Source organism: Equus przewalskii, chromosome 19 (assembly GCF_037783145.1).
Source record: "Equus przewalskii isolate Varuska chromosome 19, EquPr2, whole genome shotgun sequence".
In the NCBI taxonomy this organism is placed as follows: domain Eukaryota; kingdom Metazoa; phylum Chordata; class Mammalia; order Perissodactyla; family Equidae; genus Equus; species Equus przewalskii.
The window spans coordinates 14,433,358-14,445,603 of NC_091849.1; the positions used below are offsets into that span (position 1 = coordinate 14,433,358).

The 12,246-nt window shown below is 43.1% G+C and overlaps 1 long non-coding RNA gene across 2 annotated transcripts in view; it reads right to left on the bottom strand.

The window, feature by feature from the left end:
- Positions 1–952: 952 nt before the first annotated feature.
- Positions 953–12,246, bottom strand: part of LOC139077263 (uncharacterized) — a 135,855-nt gene continuing 124,561 nt past the window's right edge. For both annotated transcript variants that reach the window (XR_011529620.1, XR_011529621.1), the window contains exon 3: positions 953–5,318. This is a non-coding gene — a long non-coding RNA (uncharacterized lncRNA). The remainder of the gene's footprint in view (positions 5,319–12,246) is intronic.

Consider the following 12,246-nt stretch of genomic DNA (forward strand, 5'->3'; position numbering starts at 1 on the left):
CTTTTCTTAGAGGCCCTAGAGGCAGAATCTTTGCCATGAGCCTTTGTAGCTGATGAAAGGGAGGAAGGTCCCAGAATGGAGAACCAATGGAAACACAGGGACAGAGGTACAGGGAAGCTGTTGAAGAAAAAGGCACACGGGGAAATTTTAAATGGCGTAGATCTTTCTATCTGACTTCTTCAGGGCTTTGTTAAATACTCCAAACCTGCCAGCTTCCTTGAGCCCCTGGCCTCTCTACAGGTCCCGAGCCTCTCTCTCTGGCATGTCTGTTGGGCATCCCTTTGTTCTGGCAATTTCCGAGAGACATCCCTCCTTCTCAGCCTTTGCCTGGCCTCTGGATCCAGCCACCTTGACTCTTTTATAAAGTGCCTACTATATGCAAAGGCACTGCATTAAATACTTACCAAGGCCAGGAGGTTGAGAGTAGTCAGCCCTGGTGCAAAGCAAAAAGAGAGTATATTGTAGAAAATGTAAAAAAAAAACAATAAAACTAGTGTCAGTCTGCTTTTTATTATCACCGTGTGAAGGCAATGCCAAATAAAGTCAGTAATGAAAATCCCTCCCTGTTCAGCTAGTCCCCCTACCACTCCCACACCGCTGGAATGACGCTGGCCGGAGACACAACATCAAACATGACATGGGCCCTGCCTTCAAGTTGCCCGTAGTCTAGACAGCTAAATGAATGAATAGTGTGGGGAGCAGAAAGCATCAAGGAAGGTTCTTCCTTTTGCAGGACCAGACCTAAGATTCCACTAGATGAAAGAACACGAGGCACCGTGACCCAGAAGCCACGTGATGCAGCCGGGAGAAGACAAATAGTTCCCTGTGGCTGGAGGTAAAGATGCACCTGAGCAAACAGATGCTGGTCAGAGGATCCGGCTGGGGCAGCCAACAGAAGCCAGTTCTGGGAGAGCCTTTATCCTGCTGGCAATAAGAAACTAACAAAGCCTGATTTTCCTTTTTTACAACTTTATTGAGATATAATTCAAACACCATACAATTCATCATTCAAAGTGTACAGTTCAACCGCTTGTTGTACATTCACCAAGTTCTGCATCCATCACCACAATCATTTTGGAACCTTTCCATTACTCCCCAAAAGAAACCCCGCACCCCTCAGCTGTCACTCCCAACCCTCCTCTTGGATACATGCCTAGGAGCAGTGAAGGGTTTTTAAAACAGGGAAGTGAAAAATTAGATTTCCATTTTTAAAAGATTACTGGCTGACCTACCAGTGCCCCAGGGCCGGCACACACTGACATGCATGCACGCACACACGCACGTGCACGCACACACACACACACACACACACACTATTTCTTTCATCACACTCATGACCTAAGTGGGAGAACCTACCTGCAGCCCCGGGCGCTTACTCCTCACCAGCTGCAGCCCCTCAAACGCTGCACGTGCATACCCGGCCCACCCCTGCACAGGCCCCACCTGAGACACTTAGCAGAGCCGGCCTGGGCTTCAGGCAAGTTTGCATCTTTGGGTTTGGCTTCCTGGACTGGCTCCTCTGTCCTCTGAGGTTTTCCATCTCTCTTGGCCTGTTCATGACCTCTGAGAGAACTCTTTCCCCTCCAAACACTCCTTCCGTGCTTACCCATCCTGTCAAACCACACGGCTCCCCCTCCCCAACAGGGGCAGAGCCAGGGGCTGTCAACAGCAGCAGTGACCCGTGATGCATCCTGGGCTTACAGAAGCCCCTGGAATTCTCTCAGGACTCCTGCAGGGAAGGTGTTATTGTCCTCATTTTAGAAATGGGGAAACTGAGGCTCGGAGAGTTTAAGTGCCATTCCTTAAAGCTCCACTGCAAGCGAGTGGCAGAGCCGAGCTTCCACCTGACGGGCGAGATGCTGTCAGCCGTTCGGATTGCTTTCGGCCGCACCGGACAAAGCTCTGATACACCAGCCTCGGCCGATGGGGGCGATTTCTTCTCACCAAACAGTAGGACCAAGTGGAGAACTGGCGCAGCACGTCTGCGGCGTCAGAGAAGTCCCGACTCCTTGCGTCTTTCTGCTTTGCCATCCTTAGCGTGGGACTTTCACTTTCAAGATCAAAATTTCTACTCCCAATCCTGTGCTTTTTTATCAGAAAAACAATAGCTTTACCCAAAGACGAATTCACAAGGCTTCTCACTGGCTCATTAGGAATTTGTAACATTCCTGCTACAGACAAAATTAGCATTAGTTACCAAGGGAGAGGGAGCATGGACACTGGGCAGAGAACCTAGGAGACCAGCCCTGAGCACGGTCCAGGCCCTCTGGTCTCTCACACTCTACCTGCACCGACTAAGTCTCGCTGCCTAGGCTCAGCTGCCTCCCCTCACCCGCAACGTGCTCTGCTAAACCGCAAAGCTGAGCATGCGGGAGAGCCTGCTGGATCATCAGCGTCATCAGCTGAGTGCATATTCCCAAGGGCAAGGGGAGATGTTGGTGACTTCCTTTGCTTTGGGCAGAGTAAGAAAGCCCTGGGAAGATAACAGTCCTCGACTCTCCAGCCCTCACAGCAACGGTGGGCCTCAGTGGAAAGGTATCCGATGGACTCAGTTCCAGGCCTGCCACAAAGCACTTCTGCAGAAACTTCAGACTCTCAAAAGGGCTCAAGAATAGATTACGTACTAATCAGCATCCCAAGACAAATGGAAAAGACGGGACATGTGTGATTTCTGAGCAGCATTAACCCGGAAATTGGAGGGTAGAGGGCAAGGAGAGATGTGAGGTACAGGTAGAAAAGGAACCTCTTAGATGACAATAAAATACAGAGTCCTAGAAATATCCACGTTTACAAGGGCATTAACTTTGCAGTGGTTTCATCTATCCCGTCCTCCACTCCATCTGGCTGAACGGCCGTGTGACTGAGGAAGCTTGATCATGTGATATTTCCACAAAGGAAAAGAACCTCGCAGCTTGGATCACCTCCCCCGGGCAAGCCGGGCCGTGCTCCTCAGGCCTGGTCACCTGGGTGTTACTTTCCCCACATCTCACTCTTCTAAAGAGGCTGGATGTGAGCCTCACTCAGGGCACCTCCTCTCCGGGCTCAACTGCCTCCCTGCTCTCTGAAGATTAAACCTGTGACAAGCCTCACTAAATGTCGAATCATCTCAGATTTTTAGCAAACACCCTTCAAAATTGAGACCCCAGGGGGGAAAAATGTAATGTTTCATGGGAAGTACCGGGTAATGGAAAGATTACAGGCTCCCGGGGTAGCAGCCCTGGGCTGGAGAACCCGGATTCTAGACTCACGACGAGCCTCCCTGGCCCTCCATCCATCTCCTCATCCATAAAATGAGGGTTCAAATTAGCGGAGATTGAAGTTCATTCTGGCTCTAAGGCATGACTCTAGGGATGGGCTCGATCACACTCAGGGACGTCGTACTTCCTTTTTGTATGAATATTCTCAGAAAATGTGACTTAATCAAAGATATTCATGACAATAACAGGTGAGTGGTTACCATGAGCTCTGCAAAGTAGTTTAACCTGGTAACTCTTTTAGTCCTTTTAGTCTTTTAGTGGGGTAGGTAGGTATTGTGAACAGCTCCAGTCTACTGATGAAGTACCAGGCACAGGAAGACAGCTAATCAACCACCACGTTTCCACTTCGGATGTCCTAGAGGCATCTCCAATTTAACAGATCAGCAACTAAACTCTGACTCCCCCGCTCCACCCCATCCACACCTACTTCTCTCTCAATCTTCCCCAGCTTGGTGGATGGCAACTCCCTTCTTCCTCATACCCAGGCCAAAAACCTTCAAGTTTCTGTCACCTCCAATTCATCATGTCAGCTTTGCTATCACAATATATTCAGAACCCACTGTTTCTTACCACTCCTAGTGCAACCATCCTAGTCTAAGCCTCTAACTTGTGTTGTCTGGACCATTGTGTCAGTCTTCATACTGACCTCCCCATTTCTACCCTTCAGTTCCCCATCACGTGTGCGCGCACACACACACACGCACACATGCACACATGCATGCATGCACACACACAGTATTTTCTCTATACCATCGCCAGAATGATTCTTTGCAAATCTAAGCTATGTTATGGCAATCCTCTGTTCAAAACTTTCAGTGGCTTCCCATCTCTCTCTGGATAAAATCCAAAGTCCTTACTCTGGCCTCCAAGGTCCTCCGAGATCTCCCCACCCCCAACCTCTCTGAGCTCCCCTCCTCCCGTCTCTCCGTGGCTTCCTCCTCCCCAGCCATGCTGGCCCCTTCACTCTTCCCCAAGCACACCGGGCATCCTCCTGTGTCAGCCTTGCCTGGGCTGCCCTTTCCTTGGACATCCAAATGCCTTGTTTGAACACTTCAGTGGGTTTCTGCACTGTACCCAAAAGACTCTGACTACATTAATAGCACCTCTCTCTTCTCTCTGTATCTCCCTAGCTTGGCTCATTTTCCTCTTCAGCACACGTCTCTGCCTGACATATTTTATGTTATTTGTTATTTTAGTGTACTTCTCCCTCTACCAAAGGTAAGCTCTATAAAGACAAAGACCGTGTGTTTACTGTTGAACCCCCAGGGCCTGAAGAGTGTCGGGCATTTTAAAAAGTCACTCAGGGGGACGGAGGTGTTAGCTAACGCTATGGTGGTGATCATTTTGCAATACGTAAGTGTATCAAACCAACATTTGTACACCTTAAGCTTACACAGTGTTATATATCAATTGTGTCTCAATAAAGCTGAAAAAAATAATAGATATAGGGGGCTCTTGTTATTTAAGTCTAGTCTTTTCCTGAAATGCCACTGGACAGTGAATTTTTGCATAGCAGAAGCCCATATTCTATTACATTAAAGGGAAAAATAATAATCTGTTCCCTATATCATCTATATTCCTTAATCACCTATAAAACAGCCCACTGTGGATTTCTTCATGATATAAGGCATTTAAAACACCAATTCCTAATTATTTGACTCTTAATGAACTCATTAGTATGTTTGTGAATACTGAAAGAATTACACTTTGCTACTACATGGAAAGGAACCATAGTCTGTAATGTAAATAAACAATAAAATGATTTGTTAAAGATACATAAAGAATTGCAAATATATCTCTCAAAATAAAATAAACAGTTTTTTCAATGCTTACTTACTCAAGGCAGAGTTACCCGAGAGAGAGATGGCAGTCACTCTTCCTGTATGATTGTGGGAAAGAGAGGTCACAGGAGCTGGTGAAGGAGTGAGTTGAATTCCCAGCGTACATCCTTTTCATAATCAAGGAATTCGTAGGCAGTCTTCTCTTCTTGGCGTCCCAGAATTTGGACATGGATGGAGGACATTGGATCATCATCCATAATCATAAATGAGGCAACAGCATCTAAAAAAAACCCTTAAAATAAGCGTCTGTTTTCACGCAACTATATAATTTATTATCCACACCAGGACAATTTTGAAAGTGAAAGAGAGAAAAATAAATAAAAGTATACTTTTTAAGTATGCATTTATAGATTGACAAGTAGTTCTATAAAGTAATTCCAGTCTAAAATTATTTTCAAAAATAAAATCGTTTCTAAAAATAAAAAATCGGTGTACATTAAAACAAAATATTTTAAATTATTTTGATTGATTTGTCTAAACAGTTAAAAATAACCTAAGCAGAATATTATTCTTATTTCATAAACACTTATTGTAATCAGTTTTGGAGTTATATCTCTGTCTAATACCACATCACAGGTATTTTTCTAAAGAATGTATTTTTAATATATATATTTCTATTTTTTCATAAAATTGCCTGCAATCTCTTTCGAAGTTGCATTTTCCAGCTTACAAATAGTTTTGAAATTGTTGACACCGTCAATTGCCTCTTCTCAGTTGACCATAGTATTTTCAATTAAGAAAATATTCTTTCTATAGGTGCTGAGGTACCTGGTAAGTGAAGAAGTAATCGTAATAAATGAAAAATAGTCTCAATTTTCATTTTTTTCTTGGCCAACCCTGATGGTCTAGTGGTTAAGATTCTGCACTCTCACCACAGCAGCCCAGGTTCATTTCCAGTCAGGGAACCACACCACCCATGTGTCAGTTGTCATACTGTGGCAGCTGTGAGTTGCTATGACGCTGAAAGCTATGCCACTGGTATTTCAAAAACCAGCAGGGTCACCTACAGTGGACAGGTTTCAGCAGAGCTTCCAGACTAAGACACATGCGAAAGAAGGACTTGGCAACCCACTTACGAAAAAATTGGCCATGAAAACCCTATGAATAGCAGCAGAGCATTGTCTGATACAGTGCTGGAAGGTGAGAGGGTGGTGGGAAAAGACCAGGCAGAGTTCTGCTCTGCTGGACACAGGGTCACTAGGAGTTGGAATCAACTTCATGGCACTAACAACAAAAGTTTTTCTTATTGAAATGTGATACTATTTCAGTACAGTTTTCACAGGTGCCATCTTTTTGTCATTCAGGAAAACTTTCTTTGAGAAATATTTTACAAGATAAAACTCATCAAATAAGTTGTCTCTACTTACGATTTTTTTACAATGTTTTGCCAAATTTAGATGCTACAAAATCATCTCAATTTCATTCCATTCCGGTACAGAATATAAATTCATCCAGTTAAATGTGAAAATTCCACCAAAATATTCTTCCCATAAGTAAGATATTTCAAAGCCTAATTATTTGCTCTCAAATTTAAGTTATTTAATTTGTTCAATTCCTACTTTGATTTTGTAGGTACAAATTTTGTTTTCAATAATTACATTTTCCTAAAAGCTCCCAGAGCTGAAGTCTTTTGGCTGACCATTCCCTGAATACTTGATTAAAGATTACCAACTGATTTTAAACAAAATTAAAACAAAGTTTGGAGGACTCATTCATTTAAAAAAAAAAAAAAACCCTAAAAGGTCAATATATATTGTAGTACACTTGAGCTGATTTACAAAGCAACCCTTCAAAGGCTCAAGCATAGCTAAAACCTAAGAACATGCAGAGAAGAAAAAAGACGGGGACCAGCCCAGTGGCCTAGTTTGCATGCTCTGCTTCAGTGGCCCTGCGTTGCCAGTTTGGATCCTGGGCACAGACCTACACACCACTCATGAAGCCATGCTGTGCTGGTGTCCCACATACAAAATAGAGGAAGCTTGGCACAGATGTTAGCTCAGGGACAATCTTTCTGAAGCAAAAAAAAAAGAGGAAGATTAGCAACAGATGTTAGCTCAGGGCCAATCTTCCTCACCAAAAAAAAAAGCACATACTGCCAGGTTGAAGCACTTTTAAATTTGACATCATCTCTTTCACAGATATTTTGTAGCTCAGAATCTCTGTGTATAAATAAAAATATCTATAATGTCTGTCAACTATTGCTTCTATTTTGTTGGTAGACTATCACAGCTTGTCTGGATGCAGTTATGAACTATGAACACACTACATCTAGTTCCAAATACATTTCTGCTCCACAGATTTCTTAATTTAGTAAGAACGCTATTTTTCCCATGATGCTGTGCTCCACCAAAATCTGTATTTGTACTGTATTTGTAGTTCTACAGGCATCTTCGCTGTTGAATTGTTTCTAAGTGAAGTGATAAACTACAATAAAGTCAGAGGCTGTATCTTTGACAGAAGAAACTTTCAAAAGCTTTCCTTTGAGTCCATGAATTAGCTAAAAAAAAAAAATCAAACCATTACTGAAATTAACTGACTTTCTCTTGAAGAAACTGACATAAAACTGCATCATTCAACTGTTTGTGACATTCTGCTGCTGCTCATGGAGCCATCCCCCTAATAAATATCACTTTACTTTTCCTTGGCACACAAGAGAAAATGAAACCAAAATTAAGCAAAATTACCTTGGAAGAATAGTCATCTCACCTAACTGAAGAGTCATACTTCCCAGAGTGACAGAGAAACACAACTGCACATGTGAAACTGGCATCATCAGGCATGGCTGTCTTAAAATAGCCATGAAATTTTTAAAATAGACGGTGATGATTTTCACCAGATTTTGTCTTCTGGGCTCAGCTGCGGTCAGTGATATTCCTACAGCCCCCAGAGCATCTGGCAAACATTAAGTAGTTGTGCCAGTTTCACATTCATCAACATTCTGGAGCAAAGGATATACAGGACTTAATTTTTCATTAAACATGCACCTTTTTAGCTCAGTGCTGCTGAAAGGGTTTTGTTTTGTTTTGCAAAAAAACAAAGCAAGGAAAAAAACAGTAGTATCACACAATAAGGTAAAAAATATAGATTATAGATTTACACTAAGTGATATCTGAAAAGCCACTGAGGTAGCAGCTGCAAGAGCGTTCAGACCATTCTGTCTACACTGCACGGTGGGACTGACCACTCAAACTATTTTCAGCACACATTTCCCCATCCACGAAACCCAAGCCATCTCATGAGTCCTTCTGAACACGATGACTCTATGTCCTGGTGGCTCCAGGATCTCACACAGGCTGAGGGTCACGCAAGTTGCCAGCAGTGGCAGCAGCCGTTGGATACCTTCTCCCATCATTGACCACTTAGACCAGAATGAGTTCATTGTTCCTGGCCACTCACAGCCGAGGGGAACGGGCTATCCCTCAGAGCCCTCTGGAGGGAATCAATGGTGTCAACACCTTGTCTGTCTATATTATGTTAACATATTGGGGTTTTTTTCTTTTCTCTTTTTTTGGTGAGGAATATTGGCCCTGAGCTAACATCTGTGCCAATCTTCCTCTATTTTGCATGTGGAACACCACCACAGCATGGCTTGATGAGCAGTGTTTAGGTCCATGCCCAGGATCCAAACCCACAAACCCCAGGCCAGTGAAGCGGAGCATATGAACTTAACCACATCACCACAGGGCCAGCTTTTCCTTAAAGCTGGTAGGGATCCTACTTTTCCTTAATTCTTCAATAAAATAGTTTAGTCAGATATCCATGTATTTGTAAAATGCCCAGGGCTTACAATTTCCAGCTCACCTTTTACTCCAAATTTCTGTCTCCACTCTGGGGGCCACCCTTCAACATTTCCTCAGGGCACACTTCATTTAAAACAGGAAAGTGAGGAAGAGTTTACTGAAGGTTTGGGAAGAAAGAAGTAGGTGCTGCACAGCATGGAATAGAAAACAACTTAAAATTGAATATTAGGCGCCATACTTGCAAAGCTTGGACATCTTCCCGCTGTTTGGAATGCAGGACCAGCCATCTTCCTCCCTTCTCGCTGGCCACTCTCTTTCCAGTGCTCATTTACGTCCATGCCCCTTAGAGGCAAAACTCCTTAAGGACATACAGGCTTTTCAAGTAGTTTTCTAGATTCACTTCCCACCTCTGATATCTCCTCCTTGTGTGATCTCAGAGCCATTATTTAACCTTTATACTCCTCCGTTTCCTCATTTGGAAAACAAGTATGACATTATTCAGCCATAAAAAGAAATCGGTATTGATACATGCTACAACATGGATGAACCTCAAACGCATTATGCTGCATGCAAGAAGCCAGACACCAAAGTTCACATATTATATGAGTTCATTTAAATGAAATGTCTGGAATAGGTAAATCCATAGAAATAGGAAGCAGATTGGTGATTGCAAGGGGCTAGAGGAGAGAGGACTGAGGAGTAACTGCTTAAGGGGTATTAGGTGGAACTGTGTTCCCCCAAAAGATATACTGAAGCCTTAACCCCAGTACCTCAAAATGTGACCTTATTTTGAAGTAGGATTTTTAGGGAGGTAGTCAAGTTAAAATGAGGTGATTAGGGTGCACCTAATCCCAAATATGACTGGTGTCCTTATAAAAAGGAGAAATTTGAACAAAGAGACCAACAGGTAGAAGAAAGCCAATGTGAAAACATACAGGAAGGACACCATTTGAAGATGGAGGCAGAGATCAGACTGGCGCAGCTGGAAGCCAAGCATCACCAAGGACTGAGGATTCTGCTCAGAGTCTAAGAAGGAGCATCGCCCTGCAGACGCTGACTTCAGGCTTCTAGCCTGCAGAGCTGGGAGGCAATACATTTCTGTTTTAAGCCACCCAGTTTGTGGTACTTTGTTACGGCAGCCCTAAAAAAACGAATACAATGGATACGGGGGTTGTTTTTCAGGTGATGAAAATGTTCTGGAACTGGATAGAGGCAGTGGTTGCACAACATTGTGAATGTATTGAATGTCACTGAATTGTTCACTTTATAATGGTTAATTTTATGTTGTGTGAATTTCACTTCCGTAAACACACACATAAGTATGACAACATCACTACAGTTGTGAGTATTCAATGAGTCAACACACAGGAAGCACTGAGACCAGTTCCTGATACATAGTAATCACTCAATAGAGGTTGGATACTGTTACTATTCCCAGCAGTCTCTCTTCAAATTTCCCACCTCTAACTATCAAACAAGGAGCAGCAACTTCCCCAAGATCTGTTTCCTCTTTCTGCAGAGACAGCACTGCGTGAAGGTTGAGTCTGAAATGTCTTCCCTTTTCACATAAACTGTCCCAATGACTCATTTTCCCAAGAGTTTCTCACCCACGAGATGCATTGGACTCCCCTCCCACCCACCACCACTACCACCCAAGTATTCAAACATTAGCGGCGGACAAATTTATAAAAATTGGAATTATTTCCATCCCATCTCACTAAGAGGCTGGACAAGCCCTTTCAGTTGTCCTTCTCGGGGGTGAGGGATGACTCTATGGGGCCCACCCACACTCTCTCCTGCCGCTGACCAGCATTTCTCCAGGCTGTGAAGGTAGAAGCCAGCAAGGCCAGTTGTTTACATGGAAATCAAACCTAACCCAGGTCTCTAGGTTCCAACCAAGTGGGTTTATTGTCTTCTACTCGGTTCGTTACATGAGGAGAAAGCCCAAGTGGGTGGATTGTCAATCTATTAAAATAACGCAAGACCCAAAAGAACTAAGAATTAAGGTCTTGCTTTTAGAGGATAAGAAAAACTCAGAGAAAAATTACTTGCTGACTTTGAATCTTCTTGTTTGTCATCCTACCCCCTAGCATTACAGAAGAGAAAGATGGAAAGCTTTGCTAAATATTGAGAAACTAGCCTTTGAGAGATTTGACGCTTTGTGCGAGTGGGAAATTGATCAGAGGAGGAAAGGAATGGAAAAAATTGCGCAAGTAAACTCGAGCAATGAAAGGAAAAATTCAAGGAGACACGTCAGACCATAGCAGCCGATTTGAAGCAAGTGTGCCATAGATTTGGGGCAGGCTTTTTGGAAAATATATGCCTCAAATTACATTTCACAGAATTGCTGTTAATGCCCTACAACTTGTTGTAACATGCTGCATCTTCAGGAAGGCTGTTTTTTATTATTAATGTTTTATTGTTTCTGTAGTAGGCACTATAGGAGAGAGTAAGTGGGAGTGAAAATGCAGCAGCAAGCTCTCAGCCGTGCATCCAGGTGCCTGTGAAAAGCACTGGTTTGAATGATTCTATTACAAGCTAGATACATATTTATGTCTGAGTTGCCTTCTTGTTCATAAATATTTCCTCTGGTGTCTCCACGTTCTTCCCCATCCTTTTAGGGACCAGCTAACCCCATAATCAAACACTACTGGGCGAGCTGTGGAAAAAGAGAGCTGTTTCCCAAACCGTCGCCAAAGGAGGAGAAAGACATCAAACGTGCAATTCTTATCACAATATTAACTGGTTGCTGGGAAAGGAAATTCCCTCCCTTTCATCTGTTGAGATTGTCAGCAAAATGGAGGCTACATTTAGAAAGAAGAAAACAGTCCTTACTATAGGATAGAGCAAGTGAGAAACTTTATGAGTCAAACAAATAATGATGATAAGAATAATTATTAAAACAATTGTAGCCAAGATTGATGGAGTACACAGGCCAGGCCCTGTGCTGAGTGGTCTATGTGATTTATCTCATTTAATCCTCCAGGCAGCCTATGGGGTAAATGTCATTATACCTATTTCACAGATGAAGCAACTGAGACTCAGAAAACATCGCCAAGTTCATAACCTATTAAGCAGAGCCAGCCCTCCGATTTAGGTTTATCTGATTCTGAAGCCCACGGCGTAATTACGATTCTCCTTGCCAAAATGAAAGTTCTCACACGCCCAAGGAAAATGATACCAATTCTGTCTCCAGTGAATTTTTATTCTTTCTGTCATAGGATCCAATTTTTTTTACTGAAAATAATCTGTAGCTTCCATGGGTGGCGTTCCTATTGATGCCAGGCCTGCAGTTCTGAAACTGATGGAGGTCATTTTCTTCTTGCTGACGGAGGTAAGCAAAGCACACTTGGTCTTTGGGATTAAAAAAAAAAAACAAGAGATATAAACAGGTGAATATAGTTATTG